The sequence below is a fragment of the Canis lupus genome, chromosome 13 (genome assembly GCF_011100685.1).
Source record: "Canis lupus familiaris isolate Mischka breed German Shepherd chromosome 13, alternate assembly UU_Cfam_GSD_1.0, whole genome shotgun sequence".
Lineage (NCBI taxonomy): Eukaryota > Metazoa > Chordata > Mammalia > Carnivora > Canidae > Canis > Canis lupus.
The window spans coordinates 18527094-18533441 of NC_049234.1; the positions used below are offsets into that span (position 1 = coordinate 18527094).

The 6348-nt window shown below is 38.3% G+C and overlaps 1 long non-coding RNA gene across 2 annotated transcripts in view; it reads left to right on the forward strand.

The window, feature by feature from the left end:
- LOC119865399 overlaps positions 1 to 6348 on the forward strand; it is a 259911-nt gene that overhangs the window by 252347 nt on the left and 1216 nt on the right. For both annotated transcript variants that reach the window (XR_005368589.1, XR_005368588.1), the window contains exon 3: positions 5371 to 5446. This is a non-coding gene — a long non-coding RNA (uncharacterized LOC119865399). The remainder of the gene's footprint in view (positions 1 to 5370; positions 5447 to 6348) is intronic.

Below are 6348 nucleotides of genomic sequence, written 5' to 3' on the forward strand. Positions count from 1 at the left end.
TCTAATCCACACACCTTTGTCTGACATTCAAAGACCTCTTACTTACTCTATATATTAGTCAGGGCTCCTGTTTATGAATTACAGAAACTAGCTTGGGGGAAAAGGGAAAGCCAATGATTCACAAAACTAAATAGTAGGAAGAAAATATGTGGCTAGAACCAGGGACTTGAACATCATCAGGATTCCTTGCTTGTCTCTCTTCCTTGTTCTCTCTGATAGCTTCCATTCTTTGTGGCCTCTGGCAACTTTAGCCTCACACTTCTATAGATTTCCATTGGACAGAAAAAAATTTTCTTTAAGTAATTCCAAATGCACACATCATAAGGAAGGTCTCTTACTGAATACCTTGGGGGTAGCAATAGGAAGAGTTGGGGGTACAGAAAGAGAGGCAGTTATTGTCAGGCTCCATTGGAACTATGTGGTTGAATTGGGGGTGGGATGGGAGACAGCAGTTCCCTAATGTTACCAGACTAAACTGAAGAGTTCTGTGTAGATGAGCAGTTAATTTTACAGCCCACTGGATGCTACCAATAAACTAATTTGAGCTTATTTTATAGTACACTTTGAATTTTTAGGTAAACTACATGAGTCTAGACAATGTTTCCTCAACATGTTATGTACATTTTAGCCTGTATGGCTTTTCTAATACAATTCCTTATGTCTACATCCCACCTCATTCTCTATGCCTAGATGTGCCTACAGGACTAAGTTGAAGTTATTGCTTCTTGGTCTGCCCTGGGCTTCAGAGATGACATTTGATGAATGTGCCATGTTTATGCAATTCAATTGGTACTAAGTATATCCTGTCTGGTATTAGCAATTACTCTCTCATATATAGATCCTGTCTCTCCAACTCGATTCTAGCCATCTTCAGGACAGATGTATTTAAACTCAGTGGCAGAGATCATTGCTGCTGCTTAATATCACTGTTAAATCCCTGTTTTATAGTTTCCTAGATTTGAGGAGAGATAAATTTGGAAAATAACAGCAAGAAAGTCAAAGAATTAGAGCATATGGTTGTATTCAATATCAACAATCATAATTATATTTATTGAACTGATAGCAGCTGCTGTTTTGAACTTTGATCAAGAGAAGAGAATAGTAAAAGTTTATATCTCAGATTGAGTTTGGACAACTGTTTAGGAAACATCTCCAATGATGCTAAACATTTGAAAAGGAGCTACTCCTAGGGCTATTGGTCTCTGCATTGGCAAAATGCATAGAGTTCTCTGTTCTAGGGCTCTTCCTTTCCCTCACACCTATTTCTGCACCTGAGCACTGAGCATAAACACCACTGTATTTGACAGAGATAGTTTCACAAATAGTAAATTAGAACAACCCAAGACTATGCTCCTGGGAGTAATGATAGTTTGCCACTATATCTCTTGCTTAGAACTGGTATAAAGTGCACTGTACTGAGTACTACAATTTGGCACACAAAAATATTATTTTCAGTGGATTAACAAATTAGATTTTCAGTATATGAATAAAATACTAAAGATGGTCTATTGAATAAGAGGCTTAACAAAATAGAATAGAAAACCATGATTAGTAAGTAAAAACTTCCTGGAATATTTTACATGACTGGTCTAGAATCAGGATTTCAAAACCATTTCTTGGTCTGTATTCTTTAGTCCATAATACCAACCCATCAAAAATACTTTACAACTGTGTAAGGTTCTGGATCAACAAGAGGATACAGTTGATCTGGATTAAATGAGGATAGTTTGAATTCCCATCTGATCTTTCACATCAAGTTTTTAAACAGCAGAATTGACCAGGTTCTAACTTCTTCCTGCGAAGAATGCAGAGAGCTAGAATTGGTGATGTTCTCAATCTTACAAATAACCAAACTAAATTCAACTTTGTGACTTAAAAAAATCGATTGGACGTACACCACCAAGAGTGAACCCTAATGTAAACTGTGGACTTTGAGTGATAATGATGTGTCCAGGTAGGTTCATCAGTTATAACAAATGCACTGCTGTGGTAAATGATGTTGAGAGTAAAGGAAGCTATGCATGTGCAAGGGCAGGAAGTATGTGAGAAATCTCTGTACCTTCCTTTTAATTCTTCTGTGAACTTAAAACTTCTCTTAAAAAATAGTCTTAATTTAAAGCAAACAAACAAGCACTCATTAGACCCCTGAGGTCACGGAACAAATAACTGGCCCAAAATCTGAAAAGAGAAAGTGATTCCAGGGAGAGAGGACATATGAATATGTGCTTACTTGGAGCAGATGCAATGGGACACAAATAAGAAGAGCTCACTAGGATAGCTGAAAAGTTGATGAAGGCTATGTGTGGGCTGGTGGAATAGTGTAGAACTGGGTGCTGCAGAAACTGGAGGAGTCGGCACACTTTTTGTTGCTTTGCAACCTTGGCAGCTTCTCAGGTGAAATCTGAAATTGGTCCCCATATACAGAGGGCAAGGAAAGACTAAAGAAAGACCACTCTAGGTGGTAGATAGCAGGCTTAATAAGCAAGGGAATTATATACAAGGCTAGTCTTGGGCAGCTACAAGATGAGTAGATCTCTACACCTGCGCATCAGATTCTTAAAGTTTAGGAGACCTGACTGGGGTTCTGTTATGTATTCAGTCCCTATAGTCCCATTGACACATTGCTTTCTTGGGGCCACATCCTAGAAATGGCCTCCACTGTGGGAATGGTGGGAAGAATTTACATTTCAAGGACAGGGATTAAGTGAGGAGCCTCTAATTACCTTTGTCCAACTAACAGGTCAACCAGAGCAGGTCCACTTGATGACTTCCTCCAACACTTCTGCAGGCTCTTTCTCCATGAATCCCATTGAGTATTCACAGAATAGGTAGGGAAGAACCACAGGATCTTGGAGGGAGGGGCAGTAGCCCTGTAGGGAGGTGGGTAAGACCCCTCACCCATAAGAATAAAAATATTAATATAGCAGGGGAAAGGGAAAACCCACTAGCTCTAGAACATTGGTGAACACTCATTACAACTGAAGAAAAGGAACAGAAGGTGAGAAAAAGTCTAGTCTTGGGACAAGGTCAGGATTAAGTGAACGCACAACTGGCAGACTTCAAATGACAGTAACAGCAAGATGCTACTGGGAAAGGAATGGGAAAGGAACAAGAATATGCAGATAGAAGCTTTTGAGGAACAGCTCATGGGGAAGATCTAAAACTCAAACAGGCATTGCTCTGATACACATCCACCACCCTAGAAACAAGCTATCTATAGGAATTTGAAACCCCTGATGTACTGAGTATAACCATTGCAAGAAGAAAGGAAAAGAAGAAGAAAAGAAATTAATTGACAAGATAAGTGAATTACTAACTGGATTAATGCAAAACCTTCCTTTATAATTCTAGCAGAAGGAAAAGCATGCCCATATCCAGGTATATAAACTATTTTCCCCAGTTTCTACTGATCTACACAACATATTTGACTTTTAACAAAAAAATGATAAGACATAGAAAAAGGCAAGGAAAGCTAGTATACTCCCATGTAATAGAGTAATCATCAGAAATAATTTTCAGCTTTACTATAAAGTACAAGTAATTAAGACAGTATATCAGGTGAAAGGATAGATTTACAAATAAATGGAATAGAATAGAGAATCTGGAAGTGACTCACACAATATAATCATCTGATTTTTAACACAGATTCAAAGGCATTTAAGTGGAAAAATGCTAGTCTTTTCAATAAATCATGTTGGAACAGAAGGAGGATCATATGTTAAGAAGGTGGCAGATGGGGGGGGCTTCAATACATATCTCACATCTTATATAGAAATTAACTCAGCTAAAGGGCTAGTATCTAAGATCTATAAAGTACTTATCAAACCTAACACCCAGAAAATAAATAATCCACTCAAGAAATAGGCAGAAGACATGAACGCACATTTCTCTAAGGAAAACATGAAAATGGTCAACAGAAACATGAAAAATGCTCAACATCACTTGTCATCAGGGAAATACAAATCAAAACTACTATGAGATAACACTTTACACCAGTGAGAATGGCTAAAATTAATAAGTCAGAAAACAAATGTTGGTGAGGATGTGGAGAAAGTGGAACCCTCTTACACTGTCGGTGGGAATGCAAGCTGGTGCATCCACTCTGGAAAACAGAGTGGAGTTTCCTCAAGAAGTTAAAAATAGACCTACCCTATAACCCAGCAATTGCACTAGTAGGTATTTACCACAAAGATACAAATGTAGTGATATGAAGGGGCACCTGCACTTTAATGTTTATAGCAGCAATGTCCACAATAGCCAAATTTTGGAAAGAACCCAGATGTCCATCAACAGATGAATGGATAAAGAAGATATATATGTACATCATGGAATATTATTCAGCCATCAAAGAGGATGAAATCTTACCATTTACATCAACATGGATGGAACTGGGGAGTAATAACGCTGAGCAAAATAAGTCAATCAGAGAAAGACAATTATATGCTTTCACTCGTATAAGGAATATAAGAAATAGAGCAGAGGATAATAGGGGAAGGGAGGAAAAACTGAATGGGAGGAAATAAGAGAGGGAGACAAACGATGAAAGACTCTTGACTCTAGAAAACAAACAGGGTTGCTGGAGGGAAGGTGGATGAGGGGATGGGGTAACTGGGTGATGGGAATTAAGAAGGGCACGTGATATGATGAGCTTTGGGTGTTACAAGCAACAGATGAATTACTGAACTCTACATCTGAAACTAATGACGTACTATATGTTGGCTAATTGAATTTAAATTAAAAAATAATTCAGTTACAAAGGTTAATATCAACAGTAATTAGTCTTGCTGATATCACTGGCCCCTGATATGATATGATATATGAGAAGGGCCATTACCCACATGATATTCTCCAGATCCCTAACATCAGTCCATTCATGAGAAAACATCAGAAAGACTGAAATTGAGTCATACTTTACAAAATAGCTCACTAGGGATACTATACACTGTCTTTTCAGTGATTCTATAAATCTGATGTTGTTTTAAAATTAAGTTTTAGAAAAAGAGAAATGGATGTGAAGTCACCTGCCATATTTCCCTTGGAGGAGAAGGTTGAGGTAGAGTGAACCCAAAGCAACAACCAGGAAAGCCAAAGAAATTGGCATTTCAGTGATTTATACTTGATGCCATTAACTTTCAAATGTTTCTCAAGCCTACCCGGTGTGAGTAGGTCATTTTATTTTCTGTTAATAGGAACTCTGATGGAAGCACTAGAGCTTCTGAAGGAGAAACACAGGCTTCTTGTTAACTCTTGTTCAGCTGCTTATACCTTCAACACTTAATTCCTACAATTGTTTTCACTTCAAGTGATGTTGGGATTCTGATTCTCTGAGTTTGAGCCTCTTGACTTCATTTCTGCTTTTTATTTCCCCAGATTTATGCGTTTCTCTGGTGTTTACCTGGATCTGCCCTTCTGTCAAAGTGGTCATAACTGATGTGATTTTACAAAGGTAGGGCTGATCAGCAACAACATTATACTGTAAGTCATGGTTTTGACGTTTGTAACCCACAAAATGATGAGATGGAATCAACCATGCTCACAGTGACATCCCCTTTTCGGGAACTGAAAAAGACAGACCTGCACTGGCCATTTCTTTACACCAGTCCCATTCTAGGACAACCAGAGTCTCTATCCCAGGAGTTTGATTTTGGGCCTACCAGGATGATTTCCTCATCTCAAGATCCTTAATTACATCTTATAAAGACCCTTTTTTTTTTTCTTTTTAAAATTTGATTTATTTATTCATGAGAGATATATAGAGAGAGGCAGAGGGAGAAGCAGGCTCCATGCAGGGAGCCCAACATGGGCCTCGATTCCAGGACTCCAGGATCATGCCCTGGGCTGAAGGCCGGTGCTAAACTGCTGAGCCACCCGGGAATCCCCAGACCCTTTTCCTAATTAAAGTAACAAAGGCTCTGGAGGTTATGATGTGAAGATATTTTTGGAGAGCACCATCATTCAACCCAATATCCCACCCTTCCAATTATTCTGTTAAACTAAGTAGTACCAGTTTCCCTTACTTGTGATTAAGAAAACCTAGTTTGAAAAAAAAAAAAAAAAAAAGAAAACCTAGTTTGGTGTCTCAGTGCTAGCCATGGCAGTTGTAAGTGGTTTGCACCACCTATATGCTACTCTTGACTTCAGAAATTCTCTAATTTCAATGTGGTAAGTTTCTTTGGAACTTATTGAAAATACAAGTTTCTGTCCTCTTCCCCAGCTTCTCAATAAATCGGTCCAGGAATCTGCATTTTTAACAATTTTCAGGTGGTCCTGATGATAAAAGAACAAGGAAAATTGTAACAGCTCAGACCCATTAGTGTCCCATTCAAATAAAAGCAAGAGGAAAAGCAA